We start from the raw sequence: 8,602 nt of genomic DNA, 5'->3' as shown, positions 1-8,602 counted from the left end.
GTGCTTATTAATATAAATGAAATATATTAAAATTTGGGTATCTATTTAAAAATATCTCAATGTGAACCCTATTCTGCCCCAGAAATATCCACCCTGAACCCTTAAAGCTCTATTCCAAAATCCAAGGTTAAGTACTGAAACTTCAGCAGTTTGATTTTCAAGGTGCTGAGTAAACCCAGGTCCCATTGACTGCTAAAGGATTTGTAGATTCTCAATGCTTATGTAAATCTGGTAATTGATAAAAGTTTCTAGATATGATTTTAAGACTCTTACCAGGAGCAGGCAGCCTTGAAAATCCCAGATAAACGGCTTACAGGGTGATACACAGCACTGGGTGATGGTCGATTTGACTACATACAGAAATGTACAGAACACAGAGTGAATTTGGGAGAGATGAGAGAGGCTAAGAAATGCCTAGGCACTAAAAATCTTGTACATCTACAGAGGTATATTAGAGCTTGCAGAAAAAGAATTATATGGCTTCAGTGCAAATAAACTTGGACTTAGTTCTGAACTAGCACATGCTCCTAGATCCTGCATAATTCCTGGAACAAAAACAAAAACAAAAACAAACACAAACAAACAAACAAGGAAAAAAAAGATTAACATTTACTCAATACCAGGGCAGGACACAGAAAACTGACAGTTGCTGAAGCAAGTTTTTCAGAGAAGCTGTCTGTACTCAGGCTGTAATGTTCCTTAGGAATAGATGGCAGGAGGTAAAAGGCCTGAGCAGGAGTTTAGAAAATATGTAAAATATGTATAACAAATAAGACACAATAAAATATATTTCAATACATACTACAGAATGCTCCATCTCCCAGATCAGGAAAAACATCTCCCATATACTGAAACATACTTCCTCCTAGCAGACAAGGAAAACAACTTCCTAGCCTTCCTCAGTTCCACTAGTAGGCCAGCCTTGTATGTCTGTCAGTCTTCACAACCCCAGTGCACACATACACTATCTAGAGGCCAGAGTACAGCAATAACAAATTAAGTGGGTTACACACCACCTCTCTGCTCTCAGTACAAGCTTTCTGATTGTGCTTGCGGCCATCATTAACCCACAGTGGCCAGAAGCACTCAACTGCTTTTTATCAGTGACCTATAACAGCTCTTCACAGCTTGTGCTGTAGGACTTTAACCTGCTACATGGGGTAAAGGCTTCCATTGCATTCCTTCAGCAAGAGCCACTATTCTATAAAATGTATATAATGTATTCTATAAAATGTACAGAGGAGCAGGAATCCATTTCCACTCAATAATCTGCTGGTTTAGGGCCCTTTGGATGTGATTGCCAGCTCATGCTTTGTGTGTTGTAAACAGCTAAAGAAGAAGCTGCTGCCTCGGTCAGGTGCTGCCAAGAGACAGCAAAAACAGTGGTCGCACAGATTGTGCCCCAGACAAGTGTCCTTGACATAGGTGAGCAAAGCTTGGTTGTGCAACTCTGCATTGCAGCATTTTAAGAAACTTCTTAATAGACCCATCTTCCCATGCAGCTCTTCAGTGCTTAGGCAGTTCAGCCACTTGGTCCTCATCAGCCCTGCTGCTGTCTGTGGATGTTGGGCAATTCCAAGTGGTCTGTTCGTGTTATTATTTTCTTCCTAAGAGCCATTGGTCAAAGAAAGAAGCTTCGCTGAACTGCCAGTGTTCAAAAAGTTGCTTATCTAGGCTGTCCCACTGCTATTTGACTTGAAATGAACAAAAGTAATTTACATAAAGTGTCCGGGTTCTGCAAGCTGAACTGCTGCCCCTGCTCCTGTGCAAAGAGGTCTGAGTTCTCACCTATGATGTCACTTGCAGTTAATGAATTTGCTGGCAAGACTGTTAGCACTCTGCAACTATGGACGCTCATTAGTGTGCAGTTCTAAAAATCTTTTAGAAAGGGTTTTGCAGAAAAATGCACCTCTGAAAAGGGAAGGAAATAAAGTAATTTAAGATTTTGTTAGATATGGAATCATCTTAATATTTGATTTTACACTATGGTAGTCCAGAAAACTTGTCCTTAGTTACATGAGCAAGTTTTTAAATTCTTTTGAGGCTTCATGACTCTTGGAAGGATTGTGTTTCTTATAACTACCAGGCTCTCATGGTTCAAACCTGAAGTACTAAAGAAAGTATCATGGTTGGACCTTAAAGTCTGTCCTTCTTCAAAAGTTGCTTTCTCCCAAAGTTATCTGCAAAATTGTGAGGACTTTCTATTCAGTTCCACCCCAGCTGAGACATACCAGTAGAGGTTGTCAGATGGACAGGCCTCTTGCCAAACCAAACAAAAATAAACTGGTATTCTGGTTCAACATTTTCTTTTGCTCTGCACCCCATGAGGCCTATGATTACAAAACTCAACAACAAAATTTTGAAGCAAATAATTCTTCCTATTTCTACACAAAAAAAACCCCAAAACAAGTGGGACAGAAATCTGATGCTGAACAAGACCGGCCAAGTATGTGGTGTGGAGTGGAAGTATTAATACTCTGAATTAAGCAAAGAGTAGAGATACCATGGAATTCACGATTATTTAATTCTCCCACATTTGTCACAACACTTACACCTCCTCCTTTTTCATTTTGTGTCCCACAAAATTATGAGCTCAATTCCATGCACTCCGCTCATTTCACTTGAAATAATCTTTTGAATAGACAAATTCCTCTGAAGCCTTGTGTAATGTGACCATTAGAACAGAGAAATTTAACTATGTGGTGTAAGCACACACCTTCTGCATCTAATACTTAGGCCAATGCAATGTGGTGCATTACATGACAAGATGTCACATTTCTTGATGAGACACGGTGGCCAGGATGCTGAAAAAAATGGTCATTTTCTTTGGATGGGTTCAGCAATCTGATTTAACTACAGGGCAAGCACCTAAACCAGTGACTGCTCAACATGATGGATGAATTAGCTAATAAATCCTGAACCTGTAATTTCTCGTTTGTCTTTGGTTTCTGAGAACCTTGTTGGAAGCTTTTTGACTGCTACTGCATTGCAGAGCATACGTAGTTAGGCTTGCAAAATAATGCTGATGGGATACTTCTGTCCTTCTTTTGGAACGGGCGCATCTCCAAGTCATGGTCTACGTCACCATCTTTGGGATCCAGCGTCTCTCTGCCATTCAGCATTTAATAACTCTGTTAAAAGCCAAACAGAGGGCTGGGAACCAGTTTTCTCAAGGGAAAAAAAGGTCCTTTCATTGCTGGGCTTTCTCTGTGCCTGGGCATGTTACATTTCACTATTAATCCTGACACAGACCTCATACTCAAAACATGCCTAAATAAAACCCTCATAAAAAATCAGGATTTATTATTCTAATCTCATTTAGGTCATACAGTGGCGTAAAACAGTACAAATTCAGGGCCTTAACCCATAATCCTTAAGGCAGCCAAAGCTTCCATTGGCTTCACATAAAGTAAAACTTAGGCTTTGAGGGCAGGAGCTCACCACACAAACTAATCAGAGTAATGCAAATACCTTTTAAAGCAAGAAAAGCGTGGTTTCATAATTTCATACTTGACCAGAAGAAAATTTTCCAAAATACATAACTCAGTGAATAGAAGATTGAAAGAGACAAATTCTGAAAACAGAAGCATCTGGATACAAGTGCCTGTGTTTTATTTTTGAGCATTGTCTCTATTAGGCTGGTTGAATGTTGATTTCAGCCTGTCCTGCAGACTTCTCCATTGTGCAATATGCAATAGGAGCAGTGTGAAACTTGGAGTTGTAGTTTGTATTCTAGACTGGTAAGAAAGTCCTGGACACCTTGAAATTTCTGTCTGTGTTGCATGTTCCTTGGGATTTAAAGCAAGACTCAGCAAAGTGAGATCTAAGATTGAAAAGAATCAAAAATGATTTGTTGCTTGTCACTGTTTAAATGATTCTTTGCAGCTTTCAGTTCCCTGGATGTCTCCATAACCCAGAAAGACACTTTGAATCCTTGCTAGCTCAAGCAGAATATATCCTGTCCTTTGCTAGCCTTCTTCTGCTTTCCCTGACTCACAGTTTACACTGTACTTACTCCTTTGCACCCATCCCCAGCCTCCACTGGAAAAACCCATCAAAAGGGAACTAAAGCAGTTGGGCATTTCCCTTCACTGGGGATTCCCTTAGACAGATCCGTCAGTTGTGTATGAGCTGGCTGGAAAAAAAGATGTGGATTAGATGTGTACTGATAACAGAGGAAGGGAGATTTGAGTGCTAAAGGTTACTTGCCCAGTGCTGGGCATTTCATACTACCTGTGACATTTCCTAGCAGGGATCATGTCTTCTTTCTTCTTTTCACAAGAATCTTGACAGGTAAATAACAAAAGTCCATTTGAAAAGGGATTATTTTAGCCACATCCAGGAAAGTAAGTTAATTAATTTTCTTCCCTTGGCTTCTGATACTTAGACAATATGAAGCCTCTGGCTCACAGCTAACAAACCCCTCCATGTTAGAAATCACCTGATTCAGCTCTGATTATCTGTTGATTCAAGCAGCTGAGAATTCAGCTGTGGAAGCAAAAGTCAAGAATCTCGATTAAGCCTTCTCAGTTTAATATCTCAAGAAGGTTTTTAACTCTAGTGTCCTAAATCTATGCCAGTTAGTGCCGACAGCCAGGCTAGCTCGGAGGAAGATGAGGGTTATGTTGGGAAGTGCTCACAGACAGGCCTGAGCAGCTTGGTGCTCCTTCAGTTTCTGAAACTGCATTGCCATGGCTGTGCTCTCAATGTGGCTGCTGCAGAAACTTGTCAGCTACAGGGCTGTCCTTGGAGCATTGATGAAGACAGTTTTGTTGGTGAAGGACTCCAGTCTAGCCTTTCTGGGATATAAAAACAGGGTGGAGAGGGATAGCTACTGTAGCTGGAAGCAAAGGATCTTGTCTGCCACTGCAAGGTGATATAACTGAGCAGAAGAACAGAATTCCTGAGATGCGTGTCAAGTTCACAGCTCGGAGATGCATTCCTACAAGATGAGCTTTCTTTGACCACTAATGAATCTATACTTAAGCATATCTTGGAAGACCTGAGATACATTTGTATTTCCTGGGCTAAAACCAAGTGGTAAACCAACCTTTTGCAAGCAAATTTGCATTCAACTTTGACAAGTCAGATTGAGCCAACAGTGCCCTTCCTTGCCCTGCACATGGATCCCCTGGATGCCGTATCCCATGTGTCACCCTCGTGTGTTTGTGCTGGGCCTTCCCCGCTGGCAGGGGACTTTTCCGAGCTGTCAGCGCGCACCTGAGGGCAGAGCACTCCGGTAGCACCTCCAGCTCCGATCAGAGGAACGAGACACAGCTGGCACCTATCTGCCACAGGCTGCCACCTTCTGCCCCCAGGTCATGCTGCGTCCCCACCCGCTCCGAGGGGCATCTCTGTCAGCGGAGAGGAGGTGAGGACACTACGGAGGAGCCTCTCGCCTCAAGTCACCGCCCCTCTGTCCCCGTCTGCCAACAGGAAGGGACAGGGAGGGCTGCCTCAGAGCCCCCCACTCTGGGAGCCGCCCCGTGTGGCCCGGGGCCGCGGGGACAGGGCCAGAGGTGGCGGCAGGAGAGCAGTCCCTGCCCCAGGAGCAAGACAAGGAACGCTGGGAGCGGCGGGGTGGCTCCTGCTCACCCCTTCCCTCACAGCGGGGCGGGCGCAGCCCCCCGGGGCCCTCCCCCGGCCCCCTCCCGGCTCCTCCCGGCCCCTTCCTGGCTCCTCCCGGCCCGCCGGCGCCACCTCGCCCCCTCGTGGGCAAGGAGAGACGGGAACAGCTTCATCGGCTGCTCGGTGATGGGCTTGAATTCCGGCTTTGTTAGGGTGGGGGTTTTTGGTTTGGGGTTTTGTTTAGTTAGTTTATTTTTTTCTTTCTCTTTTTCCTTCTGCTTCTTTTTCTTCTGTCCACCTGAGATGGACACAGAGATTGCAGCTGCTTGCTTTCCTCTCCAGCTCAATGTGTGCTGAGGGTATCTGCTTCTCCACAGTGCCAGCCTGTTTTCTCCATAAAGCTCCCCTGGAAAAGGAACAGAGGTTGTTACACAGGTTCATGTGCCCCAGCCAGCTGCATTTAGCCAGGCGGTTTCCTGTCCCAACCGGCAGCTTTTCCGTATTTATCCTTGTTGCAAAGCAGTAACCAGCACTGTCCTGATTTATTCTGCAGGGTTTTACTTGCTTGTGAACTATGCCTCAGTGGCAGAAATCGGCTGAGCTTTATCTCCTCCTCCTTAACATCATTAGAATACATTTATGTGAAAAAAATAGTATCTGACTTAAAAAAATGTTAGTTTTTATTGGGGGGAAAAGTGCCAAGGTTGTATTGTACGTCCATAAACCGAACTGCATTTGTTTCAAACACAGTAAACTAAAATATGATCTTTTCATGACTGCAATAATCATGCCAGCAATTTTTGTTTGTTTCATCATGCAGAACATTAGGTGCATTAGACTTCAAATGGCCCAGCTGAAAAAATTGCCTTAGTGGATGAAGCAGAGCGGTAAAAGTGTAAAAAAGAGAAAATAAAGAAAAGTTAAAAAAAAGAAAAGAGAAAGAAGAACGTTTGAAGAAACAGAGTTGCAGATGTTTTTACAGGAATGACATTAAAGAGAAATTCTGCTTGGAGACAGTAAGTGACATTTTGTAACCTTTGGGGTTTTTTGTAAAATTCTCACAAGTGAGTTGTTTGATGATACCATCATGTCGATAGCAAAAACTCTGTCTTTTTCATTTCTTTTAATAAAACCACGTCTATGTAAGTTTATTATATTAAATAAGCATCTTGGCCATTATTGTGGCTTAACCCCAGCAAACAATTAATCAGCATTATTGTACTAAATCCAAAATACAGCACTCTATCAGCTGAGAAGAAAATGTACTCCGTTCCAGACAAAACCAGCACAACTACACTTACAATTTCTTAATAATAATATTTGACAATAAATTTGTAATAAGTGATAATTATAAAAGAAAAACACATTATATAGCTATATTAATATTATCCTTGATATATTGCTAAATATAATTTAAATTATAAATAGGTAATAATTTATAATGTCTTAGCATTAAGTAACAAGATATTAACTATTTAAATATTAGGGCATGATGGAATTACGGTTGTTGCTGTGAGTTTTTGGACACCTTTGCAAGTGTTTTGAAGTTTTACCTTAGTGAAAGTTTTTCCTGCAGGGTCCTTACTTAGGAGGACAAAATGGTAACACAACAAATGTTTTAGGAGGAGCCAGAGTTGTTGAAATGTGATATGGTTGGTTGTAAGGTTTAACATACGTGTGAGCTGAGGTTTGGTAAAATGAGGGTTTGCATCAAATCATATCAGCTCTTTATAAGTACAGGGAGAGCTGAGAAATTCTGCAGAGAGGAGAGGTTAGAAACTATCCAGTGGTCCATGCTGTGAAAGGAAAGATTTAACAGCTGGGATGGAGAGCAGGGAGTATTTGGCCTGGATATAGTTCTATCACCTCCAGCTGTGCTGACTGTAATTTATTTTTGAGTAAAATACAGAATAGCCCAATGGCAGATTTCCAATCCTTTTATAGAATGGACAACTTTGAAGTAAAATGACTTCAATCGTGTTTGCTATTAAAATGTTCTAAGAGGTGTGTTCCTGCATGCAGCTGTATTTGCTTCATCTTAACTATGTCATTGCAGAGAATGTTTCATCAGAAACTGCTGGGTTTTGGGCTATTTTTCACATTTTGTTGCCCCATATCTTTTTAAGAAGTAATGACCATCTCAATCTCAAGCTAGGAAAAGGTGGTACAGCCATGTGATTAATGAATAGAAAAAATATACAGAATTTCAATCTACCTTAATGAAAGAAACTGAGCAGCTGAATTTGAGTTTTACTAACATCTGAAATGTTTTCAGATTTGCATAACATAATTTATAGTTTTAAATGCAAGAGATGTACTAAAGAGGCCTCAGCCAACAGCATCAATGACCGCTAAAATCAAAAGCTGGGACAAAAGTAATTGTCAGGTCTTCTTGGGACTGCTTGTCCCAGCATATATCCTGCTAAGTGTTGGGGGTTTTGAGAACTACAGGTATAAAATTGTAGTCCTTCAAGGTATATGGCACTTGACCATTTATTTTACATCGCTATGTGTCCTCTTGTTCTGTGCTAAAAAGATTTTAAAGACATGAAGGAGAGAAAGAGAAAAAAAAAAAAAAAAAAAAAAAAAAAAAAAAAAAAAAAAAAAAAAAAAAGAAGGAAGGAAGGAAGGAAGGAAGGAAGGAAGGAAGGAAGGAAGGAAGGAAGGAAGGAAGGAAGGTTGGTTTGTTCGTTCGTTCGTTCGTTCGTTCATATCCAGGACTGCATCTTCAAAGGTAGGCTATGCAAGCCTCTGTCTCTCAGCAGGCAGCTTTGGTTATAATTTGGTTACAATCTTACCAAATATGTTCTAACGACCTATCTCTTTTATTATGTTTATCAATGATTTTTAATTAAGGGTAGCAAAATAGTAATGTCAGAGAATGTTTGCATTAAAAAAGAGTGTAATTTGGTAGTCAGAAGACAGTAGGGATGATGCATGGTTAGTTTCCCCCACAGGGCACTGTAAGTGAATAACACAAGAAAAATTCAGTCTTCCAAGTATTTTCGGAAGACAGACTAAATCTAAATAGTTT

This window comes from Camarhynchus parvulus, chromosome 3 (assembly GCF_901933205.1).
Source record: "Camarhynchus parvulus chromosome 3, STF_HiC, whole genome shotgun sequence".
NCBI lineage: Eukaryota > Metazoa > Chordata > Aves > Passeriformes > Thraupidae > Camarhynchus > Camarhynchus parvulus.
The sequence above is the reverse complement of the archived record's forward strand: the minus strand, read 5'-3'. Positions refer to the sequence as shown.